Genomic DNA, 21,934 nt, shown 5'->3' with positions numbered 1-21,934 from the left:
CAGTCTCTCCTTCCTTCCCTATGTACGGTATGCGTGGTTTGTACAGCATGCAAGAAACAATACTTTTCACTGTATACTAATACATGTGACAATAATAAATCAAATCAAAAAAACCCTGGGCTCCAGCTATTCACAATATATATCAATGATTTAGATGAGGGTACCAAATGTATAATTTCAAAGTTTGCTGATGAGCCAAAACATGGAAATGTGAGTGGTGTAAAGGATGTTAAACTTCAGAGTGATTAAGCCAAGTTGAGTGAGTGGGCAAATATATAGCAGATGCAGCATAATGTAGATAACTGTGATGTTATCCACTTGGGTAGGAAAAAAAGAATGACAGAGTATTATTTAAATAATAGGTTAAGGAATGTTATGTACAAAGGGACCTGGGTATCCTTGTACACCAATCATTGAAAGCAATCATGGAAGTGCAGAAAGCAGTTAGGAAAGCAAATGATATGTTGGCCTTCATTGCAAGCAAACTTGAATACTGAGTAATGATAGTGCCCAACAAAAAAAACATTATCCACCTTGGCATTCAACGGCATTTCCATCACTGAATCCTTCACTCATCAGCATTCTGGGGCTCACCATTGATCAGAAACCTAATGGAGCCAGTGATATAAATACTGGGCTGGATTCTCTGGTTGTGAGACTTGAGTGTTCCTGCCAGACCTAAATTCTGTGCAATTCGTGTTCCAATTGGGGGTGCTTTTTGAACAAAATTCAGCACTCTGTTGACATGAATTGCAAACTATTCCCAACCCCACTGACGTTGGACTCGCTGGGGCTGGAATTCGCGTTAAAGAGCCTTTGCTTATAAGTGCTTCTTCACTCGGCGCACACTCTCATTCCAGCCAAGGGGATAGCTCAGACAAGACCTGCCCCCAAATTCCAGGGCACTGAAGTGAACCGACTGCTCAGTGCCATTGAGGAGAGGAGGGACATCCTCTTCCACAAGATGGGGGTAGAGGCTCAAGTGCACCCTTCTAAACAATTCCTGGGATGAGGTGGCAGCAGAATCGGCATAGTGCCGGAAGAAGATGAATGGCCTCCTTAAGCCTGACATCTTGTTGGGCCTGGTCCAGGTTGATGTCTTCTGATATCCGAGCACATTGGGCATCCATCACAGCACGGATGCACCTGTGTGTGGACGTTTGTGAGATCTCTCACTGGTCCCCGCACAAGCCCTGGAATGAGCCAGAGGCATAAAGGTTCAGGGCTAACGTCATCTTGATGACTACAGATGTCCTAGTCTGTACCCCTGCAGTGCCAGGTGCGCTACCATCTGGCACAGGTGACAGTCTTCCTGGTGAGCCGGCATCGGCACAAGTGGTCTGGCAGTTCCTCGAAGGACAGGTGCCGACAGTATACACATGCCCTGATGCAGTGCCTTCTTCGCACCTCCTCGGCCTGTTGAACGGCCACCACTTGAGCCTCACTGGCTGGCCCCTGCTGTTCTAGGACAGGCTCCTCGTGCCAGGGTTCTTCCTGGGCTGGCCCTGGCGCTCTAGCTTTCATGTCATGGCAACAGCAGCAGCGGCCAGGTAGATAGCGAGCCTAGCTTGCTGTACTCCAAAATTAATTCTCTGCAAGGGGTGGGGAAAAGGGACAGAGAATGTTAGCAAGATGAGGATTCTCTTGACCATCCAAAGCTACCAGGTTGCATGGTCACCCTGGGTTGTACTGCTGCGCCACCCTCAACAAGTGATTTTTTTCCCCATCCCTCACCCATCCCCTTTGATAAGTTGTCATCTGCACTGCACTGCTGTCCCCATCGGTGAGTGGCATCTGGTCTGTGACGTGCGGAGCCTCTATCCTAACCACCCATCCCCTTCCACAGGGGGACCGGTGGCTGCCGATAGGATCTGTGGCCCCTGCCCTATTTCCCACAGTGAGATCTACTGTGCGTCTCCTCACTGGGTGGGCCGTGGGTTATACTGCCAGCAGAGTGGCAAATGCTCGTGTGGTGGAGATGGCCAATGTGTCCTGCCATTTACCTCCATACTTAGAGACGGGCAGGTCCTACAGATGGGGGTGAGTGAGGGAAGTGTGTTTTGCTGGGACCTTAGCTGCTGTTTGATGTGGGGCCTGGGCGTAACGCACAGGCTGGTCAGGTTTCTTGGTCGGGGGAAGGATGAATGGGAGCAGGGGCATGGTGGAAAGGCAGGGCTTCCAGACAGCTTGTGGTCCTGACGGGTGGACTATCTGATAGTGTCACTGGTGAGGCTTCAACTCAGAGGGGCTCTGCACCAGGGAGAGTGCCAGAGGCCAGAGTATATGTCCATTTTTAGGGTGAATTCCCTGCTTCCTCTGTGGTGGGGCTGTGCTTCTGAGGAGTGCCAGCACTTGGTGGGCTGGTGTCCAACCCGCTAATCACATTCAAATCCATGCAAATGATAGATTTTCTTATGGCTGCTGGTGCGGGTCACGATCCTCACTACTGCTACCAGTAAGGGACCAAAGCATTGTGTCGTAATCGGGGCCGGGAGCAAATTCCAATCTTTCCTTCATCCAATATTTTCTACCGGAATGTGATTCTCACTGCCAACTTTGGGCAGCAGAGAATCCAGCCCACTGTCTCTTTAAGAGCATGTCAGAGGCTGGGAATTCAGTGGGGAGGCGGTAGCGTAGTGGTACTGTCACTGGACTAGTAAACCAGGGACCTAGGTTCAAATCCTGCCACCGCAGATGGTGAAATTTGAATGCAATTAAAATCTGGAATTAAAAGTTTAACCGATTTGCGTCCTTACCTGGTCTGGTCGACATTTGACCCCAGACTCTCAGCAATGTGGTTGACTCTTAACTGATCTTAACAATTAGGGATGGGCAATAAATGCTGGCTCAGCGTGCGACACCACGTCCCATGAATGTATATATGTTTTTAAGTCTCCTCATGCCCCAAGCCTGTTCTTGGATTGTATGATGGAATACCCACCACTTGTCTGGATACGTGTAGCTCCAGCAACACACAAGATGCTGAACAAACATCCAAGACAAACATCCAATAGCACCTTATTCACATTCACTTATTTCACAGGAAACAGTGTGTACCATCTGCAAGATGCACTACAGCAACTCACCAAGGCTCCTTCAATAGCACCTTCCAAACCCATGACGTGTACCACCTAGATGGACAAGATGCATGGGAATGCCTCCACCCGCAAGTTCCCCTCCAAGTCACACACCATCCTGACCTGGATTATATTGCCATTCCTCCACCATCGCTGGATCAAAATTCTGAAACTTCCTTCGTAACAGCACTAAGGGTGCACCTACAACACATATTTGAAACAGTTAAAGCAGGTGATTCACCACAACTTTCGCGAGAGCAATAGCAGATTGACAATATATGCAGGCCTTGCCAGACTGTTCACATCCCATGAATTCATTTAAAAAATGGCCACGTTCCTATTTATTCATTGGATGGTATTGGACTCCTGAGCAGTAACAGGTACATGGTATAATATGCTGTTTGAGATTATTAGACAGCTCAGGATGGTTTGTAGCTCTATAGGTTCTTGCCTGTCTACAGCTATTCAGACACTGGAGGTCAAACGTTTTAGATCATATTGACTTGTCTGAGCTGTAGTAACTTTTTAACTCAGTTTATTGAGGAACCAATAACCATAATTCACGTGTACATCGTATATTGACTTTTAGTTTTAGCAGGCTGCTATAGTCCAAGGCTTGAATAATGAAAATTAATGGTGTGCAAAGTTGACAAATTAATTTGTGTTGTTGATCATGGGTGTATGAGCTGAATAAATTAACCGGTAACTGTAGTGTTGACAGTATAAATGTTTTTATTAAGAAAATTACAGTGATTGATCTTTGCAAGCGTTACAAATCTTTTTTCCATGTGAAGTACAATGTCTTAAACATACTTGAATTCCTACCTTAAAAAGATACCATATTCATAAAAGAAAATCTCTTTTGTTAAGTGACATAGATTATGTTGAAATTCAGTAGCTTTTGTTTCGTCTTGGATGTTTGTGCAACATCTTGAGTGTTGCGGGAGCTGCACATATCCAGACAAGTATTCCATGACACTCCTGACTTGTGCCTTGTAGATGATGGGCAGGCTTTGTAGAATCAGGAGGTGAGTTACTCGTCACAAAATTCCCAGCCTCTGACCTCTTGTAGCCATAGTATTTATGTAGCTGGATAGACTTTTAGACAAGGTGCCCATCTCATTTTTTTCCTTCAAACTGACATGTTTACCGAATGCTTTTATGGACACTGTCCTTTTATATAAGTTTTACAAGAGCAGACTTTTATGAATATTTCATGCTCCTCCACAAAATATTATGGCTCTGCAATTGAAAAAGGCCACTAACTTGCAATCTGAAAGATATGGTTGCTATTAGATGAGTTGGTATTCTCATGATTTTAAAGTAAGGCATTAATCTGGTTGTCCTGTTGTAGACACTTTGTTTTCTGGCATTGTGTGATAGGGTGTGGAATAAGTGATCTAGCTCTACATGCCTTATCATTGATCGTCAGCATTTTAAAAATGCAGTAAGTCATTTGAGTTAACCTCCTGGGTGGAACAATCTAAAGATTGTCGCTAAACATTGTCAGAGTTCAGAGTTTTGTCCCTTCTTAAAATATGTTAAATATGTGAACAAGAATGTATTCATGTGTTAAGGTTATGCACTATTTTTATTCATCAGCTTTCAAAATAGTTGATAGAAATGTTGATATTTATGATAGGAAAACTGCTGGTCAGTTTGTCAACAACTAGTCAGCACTTTAAAGATAATAAATGAATCATGAAGTTAAACATTTTTGTCCATTGATTAATGTTGATTAATGTTTATTTGCATGATTTTGCAAGTAAACCGTGTAGATGCTGACGTTTGCTTTGTGCCCCAGAAATAGTTTCAAGTTGTGTGTACACAGCCACTGATGCAACAGTGGTTTCGGTATGTTCAGAGTAGTTCTCTTATTTGTGGAATTTATTCCAAAATGGACATTCTTCAAAAAAGATTAAATGTATTATGATGTGATGGTTTCTAGAAATAAACTGACATTTTGTTTGAAATGGGGATATGTTTGTTAGCTGGATCATTCTATAGTGTAACAGTAGTTCACCAAAGGATGAATTTGTGTTTTGGAAAATAATTAAAATAGTGCAGTCGAGTTTATTTCATGAAGGTGGTATCCGTACTGGGGTACAATTCTACAGGTGTTGGTAACTTGCTAATTTCTGCCTAAAAGCTCATTTTTGCATGACCCTTGATGGCGAGTGCTGACAAGCTACTTGACCACATAGGAGATCACAGCTAAAGCCAGTCTGATGTCCAAATGGGCAGCACCGTAGCACAGTGGTTAGCACTGTTGCTTCATAGCTCCAGAGTCCCAGATTTGATTCCCGGCTTGGGTCACTGGGCGGAGTCTGCACGTTCTCCCTGTGTCTGCTTGGATTTCCTCCGGGTGCTCCAGTTTTCTCCCACAAGTCCCGAAAGACGTACTGTTAGGTAATTTGGACATTCTGAATTCTCCCTCTGTGTACCCGAACAGGTGCTGGAATGTGGCGATGAGAGGCTTTTCACAGTAACTTCACTGCAGTGTTAATGTAAGCCTGGTTAAGCTCACTGGGCTAAATCGTGGCTTTTAAAGCAGACCAAGCAGGCCAGCAGCACGGTTCGATTTCCTTACCAGCCTCCCCGGACAGACATCGGAATGTGGCGACTAGGGGCTTTTCACAGTAACTTCATTGAAGCCTACTCGTGACAATAAGCGATTTTCATTTCATTTCATTTCATATGACCAAAATTTTAAAGGTAACAATTTGTAATCAACCACGCAGCTTACAATATACATCAGTCCACAGGATAGCTTCTTTAATCTTTTTTATTATTGTCACGAGTAGGCTTACATTAACACTGCAATGAAGTTACTATGAAAATCCCCTAGTCGCCACACTCTGGCGCCTGTTCGGGTACACTGAGGGAGAATTCAGAATGTCCAATTCACCTGAAAAGCACGTCTTTTGAGACTTGTGGGAGGAAGCCGGAGCACCCGGAGGAAACCCATGCAGACATGTGGAGAATGTGCAGACTCCACACAGACAGTGACCCAAGCAGGGAATCGAACTCGGGTCCCTGGTGTTGTGAAACAACAGTGCTTACCATTGTGCTATTTAACTGCCCATGTTGCACAATTTTTCAACTCTGCTATTGATGATCTATTTTCATTGGTCTTCTAAGGAACATTTAAACAAATCTGTCACCATGCACTTCTAACAAATTAACATTTATGATAGCCTCACATCAGGAGTACATTCCTGGATGTCAGATTTTCTCTCAAATTATTCCATTAAGGCTTATAATTTGATTCTTTTTCAGTTAGCCGAAGGGTTTCATAAGCACTCTGCTCTCACTCACTGGGCCCCTTATAAAGGGGAGATGGAGGCGTGGATGCCTCCTGAGTGGGTAGGGAGTGTTAGGCCAGCTTGAGGAGGATAGGTTCTGGGAAGCAGGCAGGTAGTAAAGAGAGGTACTATCCCATTTCGGCATCTACCCACCTAGTGTATTGGTGAACTCCAGGGTCGGTGGGAAGGATGGGGCTGGACAACCTCCCTATTTTGAATACTTTCCCGCCAAAAGCATTGGCGGCATGGACACTTAACCCAGCTCGCTATCTCTCTCTCTCTTGCTGTTCAGTAATTCTGGGATCTCAAAAAAAATCACATTCAAGTTATGACTTTTTGTTTATTAATTTTACGACATATCAATAACTATACTGAGCATGCGCAATCATATTTGTGAATATATAACAATGTTTTCTTCAAATTTCCTTAGCCAGTATGGATGGTGAGCTAAATGTTAATGGTTTTCTCTCCATTGCCATTTGGAATATTGAAATTCTTGTCAGTTGTTCAAGGTCAGTTTCTTAATGTCTCTTTCACAACAATAATCATCAGTTACAGCATCTAACACCCTTACGCTACACCCTTAACCTTCTTCATCTGTCGGCAAATAGAATCTTCTCCTCCTGGTCTAAACAGGAATTTCCACAGGTTGTGTAGGCAACTGAAGTGCAAGCATGTATTCTCCCACTTTTCATTTACTTTCTTGGAGACATTATAAAAAATTATGGCATTGTTTAAATCAGCCACTGGTACTGTTTTCTATTTTGTGGCACTGGGTCAACCCAGTGCTAGCTCTATTGATTCAATTGTAACAGGCAGACTTTCGCTCTTCCCCTCTCACCCGGTACAGACTTATTTTCTTTATACGTATCCTTTCCTGAAGTCACGGCTGCAATTATAGGTCACCCTCTTTTGCCTCGCCCAAGTAGCTGTTCTCCAAATACAAACCTAGATAGTGAGTATTGGTGGCAATTGAACTAATGAGGCACATCCCCAGCTGGTCCAGCTACACTGTCTTCACCTGAACTTCAATCTCTAGAACGAATCAGAGGATGGCAGTTGGGAGAAGGAAAGGTGCCTGAGCCTTCCTCCATTGTTTCCACTATTCAATGTGTGTTGAGACCTATTGTTTTGTTCTAGTACCTTAATGGTCAAGATTAACTAACCAACTCCAGACCTGGGTGTTCCTTACAAAGTTTTTCACTGGGCAGTAACTTACTAACTGACCCATAAATGTGATTTCTTTCAGAAGGAAAGGACTATTGGATATGTTAAGCAAGTATGCTTCATTCCAGTGTGACGCTGAGTCACGTAACTTGAAATGCAGCTTAGTGAGCTAAGCAATTCTAACTAAATGGTACTATAATCAGAATGAAGCCATAACTAGTGACTTTCTTCCTCCGCATGCATTGTTTATTTGAAACTATCTTCGCGAGCATTCCTAGCTGATTTAGGGTGGTGCGCAAAAGTACACCTGTCATTATTCAATAACTAAGCAACCAGTTTCTATTAGGAAACTGCAGACCTTCCTATGCGTTCCATTGTGTCACAACATGCTGAAATGCCTCTGTTAGAATAATTATGCATAATCCTTGGAGAAATATGTTTGAAGGCTTGGCACTTTGCCAGGTTCTTGTTGAAACTAATAAAAGCAGATCTTCTGTGTCAAATGCATTTGTAACTTTAGAAGCTAAGTAAAATTCCTGAACTATGGTTTTAATTAATACATTGAATCAGTAAATATCAATATAGTTACTTCTCAGCTAATATGTACTCTTTGGTTTAAGCGGTTGAATGTTAAGTAATGGTGGCATTGATTCCCACTGCCTGGATATCTGCCATGTGTTGCATGTGGCATCACAGTATTAGTACACTGCAATTTACAGAACTTGCTTTGTGATTCATTCCAGTGCGATGCCGAGTCACTTAACTTCAAATGCAGCTGCTGGGTGATATAATTGTTATCATGTGGTTTGACTCTGCACTGTAGAATAGATCAGAAAGAAGCATAATTAAGCTGTGGCCAAGTGGTACAATAGGTTGGCTCACAAATGCACTGTTTCAGAAGTATGGGGCACAGACACATGCAAGTGATTCCCACAATAAATTATTTATTTTTGTGAGGAGAGGGATTGGAGTGAACTTGATATTAAAAGAAAGTTGAAGATACTGAAAATGTGAAATAAAAACAGAAAATATTGCAAATGTGGAGCAGGACAATCAGCATAGCTGAAAGTGATTAATGTTTCGTAAGTGACTTTTCAACATTCTGTGAAAAGTTAATGTTTCCGGTGCAAGTTATCTGAATCTTTCCAATGCTAAATGTCTTGCTGTACATTGCCATCTGTTTCTATTATAGAGTGAAGGAAAGCACCTCTACAGTGCGGATGAAAAGATCATTGCACAGATATACCACTTCCAGTCTCGTACATGTAGAGAATGAAGTGTCATATTGGAAATCAAGAAACGCATTGCTGCCCTTTTTCATCTGTGAAAGGATGTGAAATGTGGGAGACTGGAAGGAGAATGGAACCAACTAAAATGCATTGGGGTAATTTCAATTTAAAAAAAAATATATATATGCAACTTAAGAAGGTCTCGGGTTTTCATTTAAACTGATTCCTGTTCAGGTTTCCAGATCCTGCTGATGTAACAACAGTCACAGTGCACTAAGCAAGACCTTATTTTTCTATGTAGAGGACTACTAGGGCTGTAGTATAATTGTTTGATACCTAAACTTGTATTGTATTAGGCTAGATAGATCTGAGTAGCAAACGGCCTTTTTCTTTCCTTTGTGATTAATTGTATATGCCTTAGCTTATAGAAGTAAAACAAGCTGATATTATTAGTGCCAAACATGTATATAATTGTAGAATATTTTGATAACGAAATGTAATTATTAGAATGATGTAGCAGTGCATCTTTCTTTAATTTCAGGTGGGATTGTGTTTTCTGAAACCACCATCTGGAGACATTATTACTTTAGATCAGGGTGTTCAACAGTTTGGGGTTGGGTTTCACCAAGAGTTTTTCGCTCTTTTCCCCACATCTCAAACTGTGGAGTTCTTCGATCACATTGGGAGTTCTAAAACATTATGGTTGACGGCTGATACTATGCAGGACAATTTCACATTTACGCATTGCTCCTTTATAGCTGAAAATAAATTGCCCTCTTGTCAATCGGATTAAATCTTTTGAGGAAGTTACTGGGTTGATGAATGAAAGCCTAATTGTACACTTCGACTGGCTGTTGAATCAGTAAAAGACTTGTAGTCTCCAGTTCCTTTTGTTTGTCTTTAGGGGTTGGAAAATAATTTCTCAAGATTTATTTGGAATGAGCCCAGTGCTTTTCTTCTTTTCCCTTTCAAAGTAGATTACATTATCACTGTTGGGCAAAGTTGGCATTGGGAATTGTGGTGCTCAGTTGCACCACAACATGACAGGATAAGCTTGATGAGCAACTGGTCTTTTTCTGTCCATTTTTCTACACTTTAAACATCCTTAAGAGCAAAGGACCCTGGGAAATCTGTGTCTGTAGGCATGAAAGGAAGTGGTGCAGGGGGTTTCAGAGGCTAGCCCCAAGCTCATATCTACTATTCTTTATTCATTCATTCCCTCATTTATGGACTTGCATGCTGCATCATAACACACTAGAATATCTTGGCATATAAGCTATTTGAAAACTGCCTTACTGTCATTATTCCAAAATATGTTTTACCCTGTTTTTAAAGGGACATAAGTACAGATTAATAGATCTATATCCAATATCTATGCAAGCACTCACAGCACCTGGTCACCCACTTCTAATGACAAACGGTAGTCTAGATATACATTATGTCATGAGTTGCAATCCTGAACATTTGGAGAACAATCAGAACACAAACCCTTATCACCCCATAATGATCAATCATATGTTGTGATAATTTGTTTTATGTTGTACTCTGTCGCTACATTTTTCTTTTCTTTTGCATTTATATAGCACCTTACACCATATCTATCAGAAAATGTTCAAGTCATATGCAATTAATAACTTGGAAGTATAATGTATGCAGACTAACAAGGCAACTGTTTCATACACAATCCATAAACAGCAGTGAGACATAACTAGCTAATCTATACTTGACAGTGTTAGTTTGGGGATTTATATTGGCTAGAGATAATGTCAGAATATTGAGTAATATCTTGGTATGTTTAAACATACACTTGAACTGTCAGAGCAGGTCAATGGGATCTCAGTTTAATGTTTCATCTGATGTGGGAGTATTACATTGTTGATAGTATCCTCGAAATGGACTTGGACAGGCTAGGAGAGTGGCCAAAGAAGTGGCAAATGGAATACAATGTGGAAAAGTGTAAGGCTACATATGAAGAATGGAGGCATAGACTATTTTCTAAATGGGGAGAAAGCTTAGGAAATCAGAAGCACAAAGAGACTTGGGATTCCTTGTTCATGATTCTCTTAAGGTTAACATGCAGGTTCAGTTGGCAGTTAAGAAGGCAAATGCAATGTCCGCATTCATGTCAAGAGGGTAATGTTAGATGTACATAGAACCTTGCCAAGAACACAGTTGAAGTATGTGAGCAGTTCTGGGAACACAGAAACAGGATAAGACTGTTAGCCCTTCAAATCATAGAATTTACAGTGTAGAAGGAGGCCATTGGGTACTCGAAATTTATTTTTTTTTAAAGGAAGGATGTACTGGCCTTGGAAAGGGTCCGGGGAGGTTCATAAGAATGAATCCTGGAATAAAGAGCTTGTTATATGGGGAGCCGTTGAGGACTCTCGGACTTTACTAGTTTGAGTTTAGAAGGATGAGGGCGGATCGTATTGAAACTTACAGGATGGTGAGAGGCCTAGAGAGTGTGCATGTGGAGAGGATGTTTCCACTTCTAGGAAAAACTAGAACCTAAGGCCTCAGCCTGAGGCTGAAGGGACGATCCTTTAAAACTGTGGTGAGGAATTTCTTCAGCCAGAGGGTGGTGAATCTGTGGAACTCATTGCTGCAGAAGGCTGTGGAGGCCAAATCACTGACTGTCTTTAAGACAGAAATAGATAGGTTCTTGATTAACAAGGGGATCAGGATTTTTTAAAATTTGGAGTACTCGATTATTGTTTTTTCCAATTAATGGACAATTTAGCGTGGTCAATCCACCTACCTGGCACATCTTTTTGGGTTGTGGGGGTGAGACCCACGCAGACATGGGGAGGATGTGCAAATTCCACACGGGCAGGGATCGAAATTGGACCTTCGGCGCCATGAGGCAGCAGTGCTAACCACTATGCCACCGTGCCATCCCGCATCAGGGTTTATGGGGAGAAGGCAGGAAATTGGGGATGAGAAACGTATCAGCCACGATTGACTGGCTGAGCAGACTTGATGGGCCGAATGGTCTAATTCTGCTCCTATGTCTTATGACCAACGCTGCACTGAAATGTCACCCCTAGATTATGTGTACATGTTCCAGTGTGAGAATTTACAATCTTCTGACTCAGTTTGCTCCATACCTGTTGATAGGAGGGCCTGTTTGCCTTTTTCATTAAGTTTCTGTTCTGCTTTTACTGTCTCTAAATTTATTACAACTGTCTCTAAATTTATTACAACCGCCTCAATTTGGTGCTTTTCACTGAGGCTCCTACATGTTTAAAGATTCTTCTCTACTGACCATGCTCTAGTGCTGGCATTTATTTTCACTATTATGTAACAACTTGCTCCAGGATCATTTGGACTTATCCCAGTTCATGAATTGTCCCCTTCAACATTTCAGTGACAACTATTTATAAATATTTTGTTCACGTGCACCTTGAACCAAATTAAAGCTCAAACAAGTGGCTGGACACAGTTGGGAGAGTCGGGTGTGGAAGACAGGGGAGTAGATTGGAAGATAGCAATAGGTTGTGGTTGACCCTGACCTTCAGAGCCCGCAAGCACACGATTGGACAACCACTGCTTTTCAGATATTCCTGTGCTAAGTGGTAAAGTGATCCTCGACTAATAGCAATGTTCTAAAGCTCACTCTCCTTTTCTTTCTCTACTTCACAACAAGTGATCCTCCTTGTTTCCCACAACCTAGTGATTTTTCATTGACCAATTGTCAGTTAGTTGATGAACTGTTCATATTTCCTACTGTCATGGAGATTCTAGGAAGGGATACTTTTATTCCAATTTCAAATTTAATTTTTACTGCTGCCATGTGCTTCCATTGCTGATTTATTTTGAGTAGCCACTGATCAAGGACTACTTAGTTTGGACTAATCACAAATCATTGCAAGGGATGATCTATCAAACTATTATTAAAATTTGCCACATAAAGAAAAGAAATCTTATTGCCATCAAAAATGGGAAGTTTACATTTCCTTTTAAGGATTACACTTATACAGAACAGCTTTTCAGGGTTTTTTTTGTCTTTTCTTCCTGGACGCAGCCACTTCAATAGATGCCAGAGGCCTTTGTGACCATCTTATTGTTATGGTGAAGTTGGCAGTTTTTATGTTAGTCCCAAGTTGTTGTGGATTCATGCCCACATTCTCTCATCACTGGAAAGGCGGAGGTGTCTAGACAGCTGGCTTAAGGGTATAGAACTGTGCTTCTGCTGAGGAGTTTTTGTTTCTATAAAGCTGAATATGGATGCAGATATAATGAGCCACTCATTTAGAATACTGGTTCACATTTGGGCAGTTTATGGGTATATTTATTTTTCTGTATTGCTTTAAAGTTTAAAGAAAATCCAATTTATTTATAAACGGTGAAGAAACCAAGTGAAAATTGATTTGGTAGTGCAGTACATTACTGTTTAATATGCTGTGCTAGGTCAAGCTGAACATATTTTAAGCTCCACTTACCAGTTTCCTTTGATTAACAGCTTCGATCTGTTGCTGCAGTTCTGGAGTTCACAGGACACATTGATGCTACATGCATAGGTTCTCCTGACCTGACGTTGCTGTGCATTTCCTCCAGCATCTTCCATTCCTGGCTACAAAAATAATGCACAGTGCAGTGTCGCCCAGGAAGTCCATCAGAGCAGAGCAAGCTAGGACCTTTTTAATGGCGCTAGCTGTCCACTGGCATATTTGGGGGGTGGGGGGCAGTGTCGAGTGGAAACATCTCTGGCAATTCCCACATAGGTCCATATGTCAGCAACCTAACACACTACTTCAGACATACGTAAGTCTCCATGATCCAGAGACTGGAAGACTTGGACCAATTGTCTTTTATTTCAATTTTAATTTGCATTTTAGTTGAGGACTGAGATGGAAAATCAGAAAGTTACCCTTTGTTTGTGTTAGTTACTTCCTGCCTTCTGCTTATTGAGCCAAATTATTAAAGACCTAAGATGGGCAGCACGGTAGCAGAGTGGTTAGCACTGTTGCTTCACAGTGCCAGGGTCCCAGGTTCAATTCCCAACTTGTGTCACTGTCTGTGTGGAGTCTGCACGTTCTCCCTGTGACTGCGTGAGTTTCCTCCAGGTCCTCCGGTTTCCTCCCACTAGTCCGAAAAGACGTGCTGTTAGGTAATTTGGACATTCTGAATTCTCCCTCTGTACCCGAACAGGCGCCGGAATGTGACGGCTCGGGGCTTTTCGCAGTAACTTCATTGCAGTGTTAATGTAAGCCTACTTGTGACAGTAAAGATTATTATTATTGGATTATGTTCTGTCTAATAGGGCTTTGCACAGAAATGTTTGAAAAAATTGTGGTGATATTATAATATCGTATTTGTTCCGTAGACTTAGAAAGCAGATTGTAACCTCAGAAATTGTTCCAGCATTGTCGCTTCCCCACCTTCCCGGCAGCCCTTTACATTCTTCCTTTTCATGATGTCATTGCTTATTTTGTCACTTTCCTTAAATCTGGGCCCTCTTGTTCTCAACTATTGTACCAAATGGGTACACTTTTGCCCTATGATAAAGATCATTTGACCTCTTCTTTCATACATCTAAACAAAGTTACAGTCCCTCCATCATAGCCCAGAGTACTTTCAAGTGGTTATTACATTTATTGTTTCTTCTACCCCAAGTCTATTCCAAGTATTTGTCACTCTTCATGTAAATAACTTTCTGATATTGCTTTGGTGTTCTCCTTTTTCCAGTTTGGACATCTGGTATTTGAATTTCACATCCAAATTTACTTTTTTATTACTATTTACTATTATATGGGCCGCACAGTAGCACAGTGGTTAGCACAGTTGCTTCACAGCTCCAGGGTCCCAGGTTCGATTCCCAGCTTGGGTCACTGGCTGTGCGGAGTCTGCATATTCCCCCCTTGTCTGTGTGGGTTTCCTCCGGGTGCTCCGGTTTCCTCCCACAGTCCAAAGATGTGCAGGTTAGGTGGATTGGCCATGATAAAGTGCCCTCAGTGTCCAAAAAGGTGAGTTGGGGTTACGGGGATAGGGTGGAGGCGTGGGCTTAAGTAGGGTGTTCTTTCTAGGAGCCTGTGCAGACTCGATGGGCCGAATGGCCTGTTTCTGCACTGTAAATTCTATGATATACCATTATATACCTCTGTAATGGTGAAAGTCATTCCTTAAAGCTAGGTGGCTAGTGTTGACGTGGGAACGATGGAGTAATCGGCATGCACACCTGTTCCTCACTGTAACCCCCAGTTAGACCAGGCAGGAAGTTCAGAAGTGTGATGCTGTCGCTAGTGGGAACACTACCCCAATAGGCTTCCTCCTTCGGGTGGGGGCGGGGGGAGATGTCAAAAAACGGTAAAATGAGGAGTGTGTCGAGCAAATGCATTCCTCCGACCACGGTAATATACATGGCGCTGGAAAGGAAATGATGGCAGATGGCCCTGTGACATCACTGCCTACACAGTAGTCGACGGAGCAGTCTGAAGGGGGGTTCAGCGACGATACCTCTTAAAATTAGAGTAGTTTTACATAAATTACTTTATTACGGATTGAGATTAATTGTAGGACGGAGTAATCATTATTAACCATTAAACGTGTATTTTTAGGACATAGCAGTAATAAGTAAATCAAATGGGATTTAGGATAGCTAACTTGTCTGGAATTATGTCACTTCTGATATCTTGTCTTTGTGAAACAATGCAGGATGCGGGTTTTGCTGTCCTGCTTTTCACTGACAATGAATGCACAGCAAATTACGAGTAAGCATGGCTGCCAGGTTGAGGATCAAACATACGTTGCCTCCAATTCTATTGGGTGAAGTTTAAACATTGCTTGCAATTCTATTGGATAAGTTTAAACATAGCAGCTTCAGGGATTGGATCATGTCCAACTGGGGCTTTTGAAAATTGTACAAGTACGATGTTCTGGCCATTGTTCGGCAGAACAGATCTTGGCAGATATCCAGGTCTGTTCTCCGTGTCAACATAACCAGCTTGATTAAGTAGCTATCTTGTCCAGGTTGTCGATGTGTATTTTCCTCTCTGTACTGAGTTGAGCCACAGGGAATAACCCCCCACTTGGAAGCTGACTCAGTACACAGGTCTTGAAACCGCTCCTACGTAGATGATTGCATTTATGTCAGACAAATTCATGAAACAGAGATTGGCAGCCTCAGGAGACCTGGCAAGAGCTATGGTGCCGATACAAACAGCCCTGGAGAGAATAGAGCAGAGTCTGAAGTCACAGAGGGTGACAATCCAGAAGGTTTAGGAATTAGTGGCTGACCAAGAGGATGGGAGTGTTTCTTTAGAAGCCGAAATTATGTTAAGGCAGAGGGGCAGAAAAAGCAGCAGGAAAAAGCTGCCGAACTTGAAAACCGCTCACGCAGGCAGAACACGAAGATCATAAGAACATAAGAACTAGGAGCAGGAGTAGGCCACCTGGCCCTTCGAGCCTGCTCCGCCATTCAGTGAGATCATGGCTGATCTTTTGTGGACTCAGCTCCACTTTCCCGCCCGAGTACCATACCCTTTATTCCTTTATTCTTCAAAAAACTATCTATTTTTATCTTGAAAATATTTAATGAAAGAGCCTCAACTGCTTCACTGGGCAAGGAATTCCATAGATTCACAACTCCTTGGGTGAAGAAGTTCCTCCTAAATTCGGTCCTAAATCTACATCCCCTTATTTTGAGACTATGCCCCCTAGTTCTGCTGTCACCCGCCAGTGGAAACAACCTGCCCGCATCTATCCTATCTATTCCCTTCATAATTTTATATGTTCCTATAAGATTCCTCCCCCCCCCCCCCCCCCCCCGGCATCCTTCTAAATTCCAAAGAGTACAGTCCCAGTCTGCTGAACCTCTCCTCGTAATCCAACCCCTTCAGCCCTGGGATTAACCTAGTGAATCTCCTCTGCATACCCTCCAGTGCCAGTACGTCCTTTCTCAGCTAAGGGGACCAAAACTGAACACAATACTCTGTGTCCTCACTAACACCTTGTACAATTGCAGCATAACCCTCCCTAGCCTTAAACTCCACCCCTCTAGCAATGAAGGGCAAAACTTCATTCGCCTTCTTGGGGTACCTGATCGTGGGGATCATGATAATAGATTGTGGGGCTCCCTAAAGGCACCGGAGGAACGAAGGAATTTCTGGCCAAAGTATTTGCAAAGCTCGGGGAGGGAGTCTTTGACCATCCTCCAGAAGTGGATCAAGCTCATTGGTCGCTGGGAAGAAGGCCGAGAGCAGGAGCGCGGCCACATGCAATTATTGTGAGGCTGCACCGACACGTCAACAAGGAGAGGATCCTGAAGTGAGCCAAGGAGACCTGTAAATGTACCTGGGAAGGCCCCACATTCTGTATTCTCCTAGACCTGGGGGCAGAGTTGACCAAGAGTAGGGCTGGTTTTAATAAGGCCAAGGCTGTTCTTTTCAAGAACATGATTCAGTTTGGCATGATATACCCGGCTTATTTGTGGGTCACGTATGGCAGAAAGGAACACTATCTTGACACACAGGAGGAGGCGGATAAGTTTATAAATGATCATGGTTTGGGCGTTGGTTCTTGTGTGGGATCACCTGCAAGGCTAAACTGTGGTATCGTACTCGCGGGTAAAGTTTTTGTTATTATTCACTTTGCACTGTTTATACGTAGTTATAGAACCTTGTAGCATTCATCGTTGTTATTGTTATTCACTTTGCACTGTTTATATGTGTATAGAGCTTTGCAACATTTTCCACCCCATATTCGGGATATAAATATTAGGGGTCTTGAATATATTTGGAGTTTGGTGGGATACATGAAGGGCGGGGGGTGAAGGAGGAAAAGTAAGGATGTAGGAGTTGCATATTATGGGTTAGTAATGATGGGACTGAAAGGGGCACTTAGAAATTTTGGTTTCAATGAAGTTCATTTCTAACCCCGGGTGGGGTCACCTAGCGAGCAGAAATGCTGGTTAACGGAGGTGAAGTGAGGGAGAGAGCCACGGTTGGCTGTTGATAGGGAGGGGGTGTTAGGTTGTCTGTTTTTTTTTTGTTTTTGATTTAAGTGGAGATAATAAGCCTGGGTAGGTGGGCCTTTCATTGGGAGGAGTGGGGGGAATGGATGGATGGATTTCTGAATGTTGTTTTACGGAGTCGTTGGGTGGATGGGGGGGGGGGGGGGGTGACCTTCTTGAGTGAACCTGTAAAATGGGAGAGATTGGGGCTGTGAGAAGCTCATTGGGCTCAGGATATGGTTGATCAGGGGGAGGGTGGATGTGTCAGGACAAGATTCCAGACTTGGATATGCATCAGTTGATTATGAGTGGAGATATCAACACAGTGCTCGACCCTGTAGCGGACCGGTCATGCCCCAAGTCCCTGAAGGTGTCCGGGGTATCGAAGGAGCTATTGGGATTCATTGAGAAGATGGGGGAATGTGGACCCATGGTGGTTTGGGCATCCGATAGCGAGAGAGCTCTTTTTTTTGCACATACATTGGGTGTACTCCCGTATCGATTTTTAAATTTTGAATAAGACGTTGTTGGCGAGGTGGTAGGATCAGAGTAAGCACCGATTGGTGTGTCAGATCACGCATCACACATTCTGGTTCTGTGCGTCGAGAATGGGGGAATCACAACGACCGCAGTGGAGGTTGGATGTGAAGTTCGATGTTAAGGTTTCTGGCCGATGCGGGAACAAGTGCAACGGTTGGGGCAGCTATAGACTCCTACGTTGAGATTAATAAAAGTGAGGAGACCTCGCCTTCCATACTTTGGGAGTCATTGAAGACTGTGATTAGAGGGGAGCGGATCTCGGTCAAGGTTCATGGGGACAAATTCGAAAGGATAGAAAGGCTAAGGTTGGTGGAAGCCAGCCTAGCAATAGATGGGAGGTACTTGGCATCTCCTAAAGAAGATTATTGGAAGGAGAGAGAGGCTCCAGGTGGAGTTTGAATTTATGTCGATGGGAAAGCTGTGGGACAATTGACCTGGGCCGGGGTGTACTTTACGAGTACGGAGAGAAGGCCTGTAGGCTGCTTGCACACCAGCGACAGGTTGCAGTGACGAGGTTAGGCTGATAAAGGACTCTGGATGCAGGGTGGTCACTGACCCAAAGAAGGAGAATGGAACATTTGAGACCATCCATCAGGGACTCTACAGATCGGTGCCTCTGGGGGCAGAGGGGAGGGGTGGGGGGGGTTGTTGGAGACACGGGTATACAGCAGCTTATAGACGGCTTAAACTTCCAGCTGGTGGAAATGCAAGGGTTGGGAGCCCCATTTGGACTGGAAGAGGTGATGGGAGGCATTAGGCTGATACAATCTGGGAAGGCTCTGGGACCAGATGGATTCAGAGTGGAATTCTATAAAATGTTTGCCATGGTATTGGGGGCACTCCTGTTTGAACGACTCAATGAATAAGGGAGAGCTTCCACCCACATTAGCACAAGCCTCGATTTCTGAAGAAAGATGAAGACCCAGAGAAGTGTGGGTCCTATCACTTCTAAATATGGATGCAAAGTTGTTGGCCAAGGTGTTAGCAACGTGCCTCGGGGATCAGATACCAAGGGTGATCGCAGGACCAGACAGGGTTTGTATAGGGGCAACAGTAATTGTCAAATATCAGATGATTGTTAAATGTGGTGATGACTCCTCTGTCGGGCCAGGAAACGGAGGTAATAATATCTATGGACGCCAAAAAGGCTTTCGATTGCGTTGAGTGGCAGTATCTTTTCGAAGTACTGGGGCAGTTTGGTCGTGGGCCAGGATTTGTTTGCTGGATTAGACTGCTATATCAGCCCCTCACAGCAAGTGTGCGTACAAACACTATTAGTTTGGGTTATTTTAGTTTGCAGCAGGGAACAAGGCACAGATGTCCATTGTCCCATTGTTCTTTGCATTGGCGATCGAACCACCAGCAATGGCACTTAGGACATCGATGGAATGGAGAGGAATAGAGAGGGGAAGGGTGGAGCACTGAGTCTCCCTGTATACAGACGACATGCTGTTATATATCACTGACCCGGTATCCAATATAGACCGGATTTTGAGAATGCAAATGAAATTCGGCTCATTCTCAGGATATAATATTAATGTGGAAAAGAACACGGTGTCCCCAGTCAATGGTTAGATACAGGGGAGGGGTTGGGAGATGTTGTCGTTTTGGCTGGTTAGAACAAACTTTCGGTATCTAGGAATTTTTTTCCCTACAATTGCCGGGTCAGGTTTAGGGTTGGGGACTTAGCCAAATATGAAGGATGTTTCTGTTAGGGAAAGAGCCTGTCACAATTTCTCCCTGCATCCCTTTCCTCGGATGTTCCCTCGGGTTCCTGTTTTAAATAGTACAGCAGTTCGATTATGGAAAGGACTTTGTGACATAAATCAGATATTAGCCCTTAATGAACTTTTCATATTATCTGTATGACGGATCCCAACACTCCAGTCATTGACTGATCGAATTAACACAAGATGCTTCTCTAGTGGGAAGTAGCTCCTCCAAAGCCCTTTCCCCACACCACCCATCCACTGTTGTGTTATTGACCCCTTGGCCTATTGGTCAGCCTGAAGCCTCCAAAGACAACTTTACCTCTGTGTATAATTTTCCATTTATATTTCGAGCTGCTGAATGAAAGCTTACTGAAATGAAGCATGAACTGCTGCATTCCTGCCTTGCAGAAACCATTCCTTCTGGTTCCTTGCCAAAGCATTTTTCTTCCAACATATGTGAATCCCAATCTCTTTCGTTGTTCTGGTACATGTTCTAGCTCTCCTAAAGAGCAGGCTCACTTTTCTCCTGCAATGCAGTTATTTTTTAAATGAATTTAGAGTACCCAATTATTTTTTATTTACAATTAAGGGGAGGATGAGAGGCGACTTAATAGAGGTTTATAAGATGATGAGGGGGATAGATAGAGTGGAAGTTCAGAGACTATTTCCTCGGGTGGATGTAGCTGTTACAAGGGGGCATAACTATAAGATTCAGGGTGGGAGATATAGGAGGGATGTCTGAGGTAGGTTCTTTACTCCGAGAGTGGTTAGGGTGTGGAATGGACTGCCTGCTGTGATAGTGGAGTCGGACACTTTAGGAACTTTCAAGCGGTTATTGGATAGGCACAGGGAGTGGGATAGCTTGATCTTGGTTTTGGACAATGCTCGGCACAACATCGAGGGCCGAAGGGCCTGTTCTGTGCTATGCTGTTCTATGTTCTATTTAGCATGACCAATCCGCCTAACCGACACATCCTTGGGTTGTGGGGGTGAAACCCACCTGCAATGCAAATCTTAACCTTGGTAAAGAACAATGGATGAGATCCTCCGGTCGCCGACGCCTAAATAATGTCTGGCAATCAGCCCGAGAATCCCTGTTCATGACCGAAACAGAGGCAGCGCCGCTTCTCTGATGCTCCTCCAAAGCAGCGTCCTCTGTGAGTACGTCACGCTGAATCGGCAGCCTCAGGACATTGCCTCAGGCCCACCCCCTGATGCTCTGCCCCCGACTGGCCGAGTTCCCAACATCGTCGGTCGCCTGTCGTCTCATCCATCGGGAAATCAGCGTGGCGGCTGCGGACTCGGGGAAGAGCCGTTCCACGGGCAATGGGGACTTTGCCAGGGGCTGGGGGCACTGTTGGGGGGGGGCGCGAGCCGGCCAAAGTGGGGCACAATTTTGCAGGGGGGTCCACGAGCAGCCGGCACCATGTTGTATGGCGTTGCCGCTGCAGGCTGCCGCCGTGTGCATGCGTGGCCATGGACCCGACAATTCTCCGTGCTGTATTGGCAGCTAGAGCCGGGTGCTCTACGTTGCCTTCATACTAGCCCCCAGCCAAACTGAGGACTGGTGGTCGTTTTACGCCATTTTTTCTGTCGTACAATGCCACCGTTCCCATGCTGGCATGGGGACATAGCCTCAAAATCTGAGAATCCAGCCCCATGTCTCTATTGCTCCATTCTATTACATTCTAAGTAATATCGGCAGTTATACAGCACCGAATGTAAAAAGGAACCTAACCACTTCATATAATTAATTCCTTTTTAAACTGCAGTGACTCTAATTAAATGCAGCTATCATGTTGTAGAAGCAACACCCTACCAATGGCATGGAAATTAATGAAATGGTCTGAAAGGAAGAATGTTCACCAGGGTACCAAGTGTCTGCTATTCTTGGAATAATGCCACTTTCAGCATGCAGCTGACTTTCCATGCGATCTGTCATTTATGCGAT

At 43.7% G+C, this 21,934-nt stretch overlaps 1 protein-coding gene across 3 annotated transcripts in view; it reads left to right on the top strand.

Annotated features, from left to right (window-relative positions):
* Positions 1–21,934, top strand: part of arl15b (ADP-ribosylation factor-like 15b) — a 373,635-nt gene that overhangs the window by 329,852 nt on the left and 21,849 nt on the right. The window contains exon 6 of one of the 3 annotated variants that reach the window (XR_005459967.1): positions 8,742–8,933. The exons of the other annotated variants lie outside the window; for them this stretch is intronic. The gene's annotated coding sequence lies outside the window, so the exon portion shown is untranslated. The remainder of the gene's footprint in view (positions 1–8,741; positions 8,934–21,934) is intronic. 3 annotated transcript variants of the gene reach the window in all.

The sequence above is a fragment of the Scyliorhinus canicula genome, chromosome 3, assembly GCF_902713615.1.
Source record: "Scyliorhinus canicula chromosome 3, sScyCan1.1, whole genome shotgun sequence".
NCBI classification, from domain to species: Eukaryota; Metazoa; Chordata; class Chondrichthyes; order Carcharhiniformes; family Scyliorhinidae; genus Scyliorhinus; species Scyliorhinus canicula.
This window is presented reverse-complemented; position numbering and strand designations above follow the sequence as displayed.